General features: G+C 32.1%; 1 protein-coding gene across 6 annotated transcripts in view; it reads right to left on the bottom strand.

Annotated features, from left to right (window-relative positions):
* Positions 1-6,000, bottom strand: part of LOC111026679 — a 205,473-nt gene that overhangs the window by 140,733 nt on the left and 58,740 nt on the right. For all 6 annotated transcript variants that reach the window (XM_022304799.1, XM_022304798.1, XM_022304802.1 and 3 more), the window contains one exon: positions 452-490. The gene's annotated coding sequence lies outside the window, so the exon portion shown is untranslated. The remainder of the gene's footprint in view (positions 1-451; positions 491-6,000) is intronic.

Raw genomic sequence — 6,000 nt, 5'->3', positions numbered from 1 at the left:
GGAATGTATTATATCGTACGTTGAAACGCGATCGTTTATTTGTTTATTTATGACGCGTTAGTGCGATTTCCGAACGATTTACTTTTACGCGTCTTTGAAGCACACGAATATTAATTTTTTTCCAGAACGCGCGTTTCTCGTGGTGTCACATGCTCTCGCGCGCGGAACGAAACTCCAGACATTTTGGTCAAATCGAGTGTTGATTTTCTGTTTTTTTTTCTCACAGCCGAGATTTTTTCAAAACCCAATCCCGATAGTGTTTTGTATTCCAAATAGATTTCGATAAAAACGTAGAAAACTAAACATATAATATTTAATAGTTCAAAAGTAAACTGAATTGAATATCACGGTACTAGAGTAGTAGCAAGTAGTATACTACTATTAAATCAGCTAGCGTTCATTTGGTTTCAAATTTACAACAATAATAATAAGGTATATGCATGCCACTTACCCTGTGCTAAGATGACCCGATCAAGACCAGTCGTGAAACCTGAAATAATAATAACACAATTATATAATAATGTATTATTATATAGATAACTTATTTTATATTAATTACACTACACCACTCTATTCATGTCAAATTTGTTGCACGGCGTAATGTATAGGCAATATAGGTGCATTTGAGAGTTGAAGGTCATTAATCAATACAATATTCAATATCAATGTATACTGTTCTTCAGTATTATATTGTGCCCTATCAAGCTAAAGGGTAGTGAATTTTGCTATCGGTTCAAGAAAAAATAATATTTTTTTGTTTATTTACTATTATAGTTTGTAAAGTTATAGAAAAAACATTTGATTACAAATATGTTAGTTTAAGTATCGTATTTATTTCTAATTGCCATTCAGCTTAATAATATGTCAATTAGTGTATCCAATTGATGAAGTCTGATAAACTAAGTAAAATCAATATTATTCGAACTCACGACCAACCCAATATCCTGCCCCGTTCTGTTGTGCCTCGAAATAAAATTGGAAACGAAATAACGTTTTTTACATAAAAATGAGAACGATGAAATAAACGTATTTTATCATGGTAACGTTATCAATAAGTTTACTACATGCTTATAAATATTCGATTTGACATAAACAAACGATACGCAAACGTTGAGCTTAAAAAAATGCCCATACCAAGTTATTGTTTGTCTCGCCGCTTCTCCATTCCATCGCACGGGCTCCCCTATATTATCTTGCAAAAGTAACAAATTATTATGAATAATTTCTATACTATTATATGAACTTTAACTTTAAACAAATTGCATTAAATATTGTTTATACCTCATCCGTTCAGTTTATAACTACGTAAAGTTATACAACGAAATTCGACTTATAATAATATAATATTTAGACACTAACACGATTTGCTTTGGGTAATCCCAGTCAAAATGTTCGTTCTCATTCTCGTTAATTATTGGATATAATGTAGTATGGCAGCTAACGGATCTATACTTGATGCTTTGCAGTATAAATATGTATTTTAAATTAATGAAATTCACTTCACCTGGTCGTATACGATGATATTTGGTTATAGTTTTTTTTTATCTATATCAATAATCATTGATGTTGGTATAATACATAATATTAATATTATTGTTATTAATATGTTATTGCATGATGTATATTTTTCGAGCAGATTATAAATGCTTTTCAAATTAATTTCTCCGTGCTTATTGAAATTTTAAATTATAACTGATACAGTAATAATTAATAATCAATTAGTAGTATTAATCTGTGATCATTTGCATCATAATATGAATTTTGCATAACGCTTCGTAGTCTTTATTTGATTTAATATTTATTTAATTAATGTTATGATTAAATATCCGAATGTATTAATGTATATTATATATTGCATTGTATCACCATATTAAATACTATATGTATATATATGCTATTTACTGGGGTTAAAGTGTGTTATGCCATTCGAGATATTTGCAATATGTATTACAGTATTTCGGTACTTCCGGGGGGCGGGGGGTATTTACGGTTCAGATATTTGCAATATGTATTGTTAAATTGTTATAATACGCGACCAGAGTGGTAAGAGATTTACAATGCCGAGTTTTCTGAAAAGTTTGATTTATATTCTTTCAATGGGATTTTATTGTTGTTTTAACACTGCACCGAGCTGGTGGTCCGACTCAATATAAACGAGTGCATTCTAGGGGTTTTTGCTTTAGGTATTGCAACCACATGCATATAATATATAATATGTACCTATACGGGATGATTTACCAAGCATGTTCACCCCCTCTCAACACATTTTACCTTTGATAATGAATTCTGTTGTTTATTTAAATTTAAATTTTGACAATTTTTTCAAATTCTTGATATTTTTTTGAATTACTCAAGGATAGGTGTGATACAGACTTCAGGTTTTTAGATTAGAAGGGCGGCTTAGTACTGTAAATTATTAAGCGGAAAGTTTTTTTGTAATGTTGATGAGCATAAAATTGATGATGTACATGTTGACATAATACATAATCAAACGCGTCCTGCGACTGACTGACTCTTGTCAATTTAGATCCTCAACTGTGCTACCGCTATAATAGAGTCATTCTTTATTTGACAGTACTTCCGTATCACCAAGAAATAGTGTTTTAGAAAGAATTTTCCGTAATTGGCATTTCAAAGAGACTTCACCCAGTTACACAAAGATTTTGAGATTCACGATGGAAATCAAATTTTTTGTTTGTAAATGGTTGATATTGGTTACAGGTTATAATATTATAATATACAACATTAATATAAATCAGTATTTTTTAAATAAAAATGGTTGCCACTGGTTACATAAAATCAAATTGTTATTGGCATTGGATATCATTTTAACCTGTATTTGATACTTGGTCACAATATTTTTTAGTCAAGCTAATTAAAATTGTAATAGTATATTTTTTTATTTCCGCAAATAATTGGTTACAAGTAAGAAAAACAAATTACTTATTAGAAATAAATTATTTCGATTCACCAATTTAAAATTTAAAATTAAATATTTTCTTTTTAATATATTTTTAAATTGTTGAACACCAGAACAAAGTATATTTAATTATGAATTAACAAAGTTTGAATCATACATTAAATTATAGTCAGCTAGTTTAAAATAATAATTTAATATTATTCGTAAACTTCAAGATGGATTTCGGATCCAAACGCAGATCACAATACCCGTGTTTCGACCGGAAAATCCATCTGGAAATCGATAAAATAGTAAGCTCGATGGATATAACACTTGTGACGCACGTTTAGATTTTCATGACACCGCCGACGACGGCGACAGGTTAAGCTCCGTTCGGTAGTCAACCGAAATCGCCACGGGATATATCGATATGAATACACCATGTAAGTCGATTCACATATTGTCGTACGAGCTAATCGTTAATCGCCGTATGAGAGAATCATTAATAATTGAATGGTATCGCTCATCGTATTACATTATTTATTTGAACGGTGCAGATTGCCAACTGAAAGGCGTACCACAATTTTTACCATCCTTCAACTTTTGCCGTCTGCCTGTCACCGCCATTGCAGAAGATGTACCTACATACACGTCATGATCATCGTCCGAGTTACAAGTGAGAGAACATTTTGCACTTAACGATTGCCGCGCACAACACATCTCGTTCGGAATAAAAATAAATAAATAAAAATCACCACCCGCGCCTGTCTCTTGTCGAACGCGTATAAAAAAGAAAAAAGGTCAACAGCAGCTTGGGCTGCCGACCTGAAACGGACGGCGACGCGTTAAATCGTTGAATGTGCCTACGACGATTGTACAATGTAGGTATATGCATAATAAAATTATAGCCTAAGGTATATCGTGTATACGTATGGCAGTGTGAGATATTGTGTTCGTGACGCGCGTGTGTCTGAAGAGCTTTTTTCAAAATACAACTCGTACGCAGAAGTGTTCGCACTACAAAGGTACAATATTGAGGAGGTATACATCGAGAAGGGTAAGAAATCGAAATCGGATTCCACGAACTCGGGTAAACGCCGAGTGTTTCGGAGAGCCGTAGCGCGAGTTGCAGCGGCCGTACATGTTTTCGCCCAAAACCAACATTCTGGTTTCCGCTCAAACTGCCTTTTTAAAATTAATTCAAAAAAGAGCGATTTGGTTTTCGCCCAAAAAAATATAGTTCATACTAAATGAAAAAAAACATTTTGGTCAATACTGTTCACCAATAGAAAAAAAACATCAAAATGCTGAATGCATACGTACAAAACTCCAGATTCAATTTCTCCAGATTTAATAAAATAAAATTATATACATCGTTATCACGCCGATGAATCAGTTAAGTTATAATCGAAAATGTATGTATACAATTCAAGATAAAATTACAAGCCGCAGTTGTGCCGATACAACAGACGAGTTCTGATAAGGTGTAATAATTCAGTTACAATTTATTTGAATAGACTTTACATACAACTTAAAATGGCCGTAATTTTAGTAAGTAAAGTAGGAAAAAGATTATTGCTTTCAATGACTAAAAGTATAATTTGGTTCAGAAAATATTACACTTCCATTTTTTTAATTATTGAACCAATCAAGATATTTCCATTGTGTAGAGCTTATTTTGCTGAAAATGTTGACCTTTCGACATCTTATTTTCATGATTTTTTTAGTTTATAGGTGAAATGGCAAAAAACCGGTTTTTGCCCGGCGGCGAATTCCCGGCATTTATCTCTAAGGCTAATGGGTATATTCTCACGGGACACCCTTATACTGCTACTTTTTTTTTTTTCCGTTTGAACCGACAGCAGAGGAGAATCTGTGTAAACACTACTACTCCTACTATACTGCTACTTACCGGACGACAGTAGTCAGTAACCCACGGGCTTACTATTATTTCAATCATCATCAAAAAACAGGCAAGCTGAATACCCTGTTGTTAAATTATAACGGTTTGGATTTTTTTTTAAATACTATCTATAAATATAGGTACCTACAAAAAAAATTGTTGATAACATATTTTTTTTGACATGGAAAAATTGACTAGAAGAGAACCCCATCCACATCAAGTTAGCAGCACAACCATAACTGATATTTAACTTTTAATTTGCTTACATATTTTATTTTATGGATTTATCATATTTTATCATTATTCGTGGTGGATCAAGTCATTACAAAGTCCTTTTTAGGCATTGAGGAAGACATCCCAGGAGCGCGAAGAAATTCTCTAACTACTATTGCGAGTTAGGATGATTTAAAAATAGATAATAATAATAATTTCGATTTGAGTGATTTGTTTCTAACATGAATAAGGTACTCTGTGTACTCGTGCAAAGTTAATCCGTATAATATATATTCTCCCTCCTCCTTTCCTCACCAAAAACAAAAAAAATAATAAAATAAATCCTAGATAATCTACTGCACACAAGTCCGAGTGCACCGTGTAGGTGCATATAGGTATAGTGATAATTTATCAAAGACACTGGTGTGCAGACATAATATTTTGACGAAAATCAGTAATTTTTTCTCGGATGATCGACTTCACTGCCGACACCACTATCCATATTGTTTTGTCCCCTTAAAAATGTTTAGCAGTTGATAATATTTAAGAACACACGAATTTTTTCAATAAATCGATTGTTCAACCCGATCGGCTTTTAAGGTACGTTTGCCAACCCCTTTTGCTGTTTATCATCGGTGTATATTATTATTATCCTCTTAGTGCAATGGACGAATATTAATATATTTATTCTCTTGATATAGTTATTTGTGCTTAAAATTTAAATGACAGTCATATACTTCGTTCATTATGGGTTCAATATACTTATATATACATAATATTATTATTACCTAATACAAAAACGTAAACTATGCACTTTAGTCTTCTAAAATACTGCTCATCAGCTTCCCATATCAACTGCGACGATCTACGTATTCCTTTGCTTTAAACTTCTTATCGGTAATTTAAAAAGAAATAAAGTTTTTTATGCGTGTTATATATTTTTTAAATGTATAAATTATACACGTGTATCTACGCGTCGGCGGCG

The sequence above is a fragment of the Myzus persicae genome, unplaced genomic scaffold (genome assembly GCF_001856785.1).
Source record: "Myzus persicae strain clone G006 unplaced genomic scaffold, MPER_G0061.0, whole genome shotgun sequence".
NCBI lineage: Eukaryota > Metazoa > Arthropoda > Insecta > Hemiptera > Aphididae > Myzus > Myzus persicae.
This window is presented reverse-complemented; position numbering and strand designations above follow the sequence as displayed.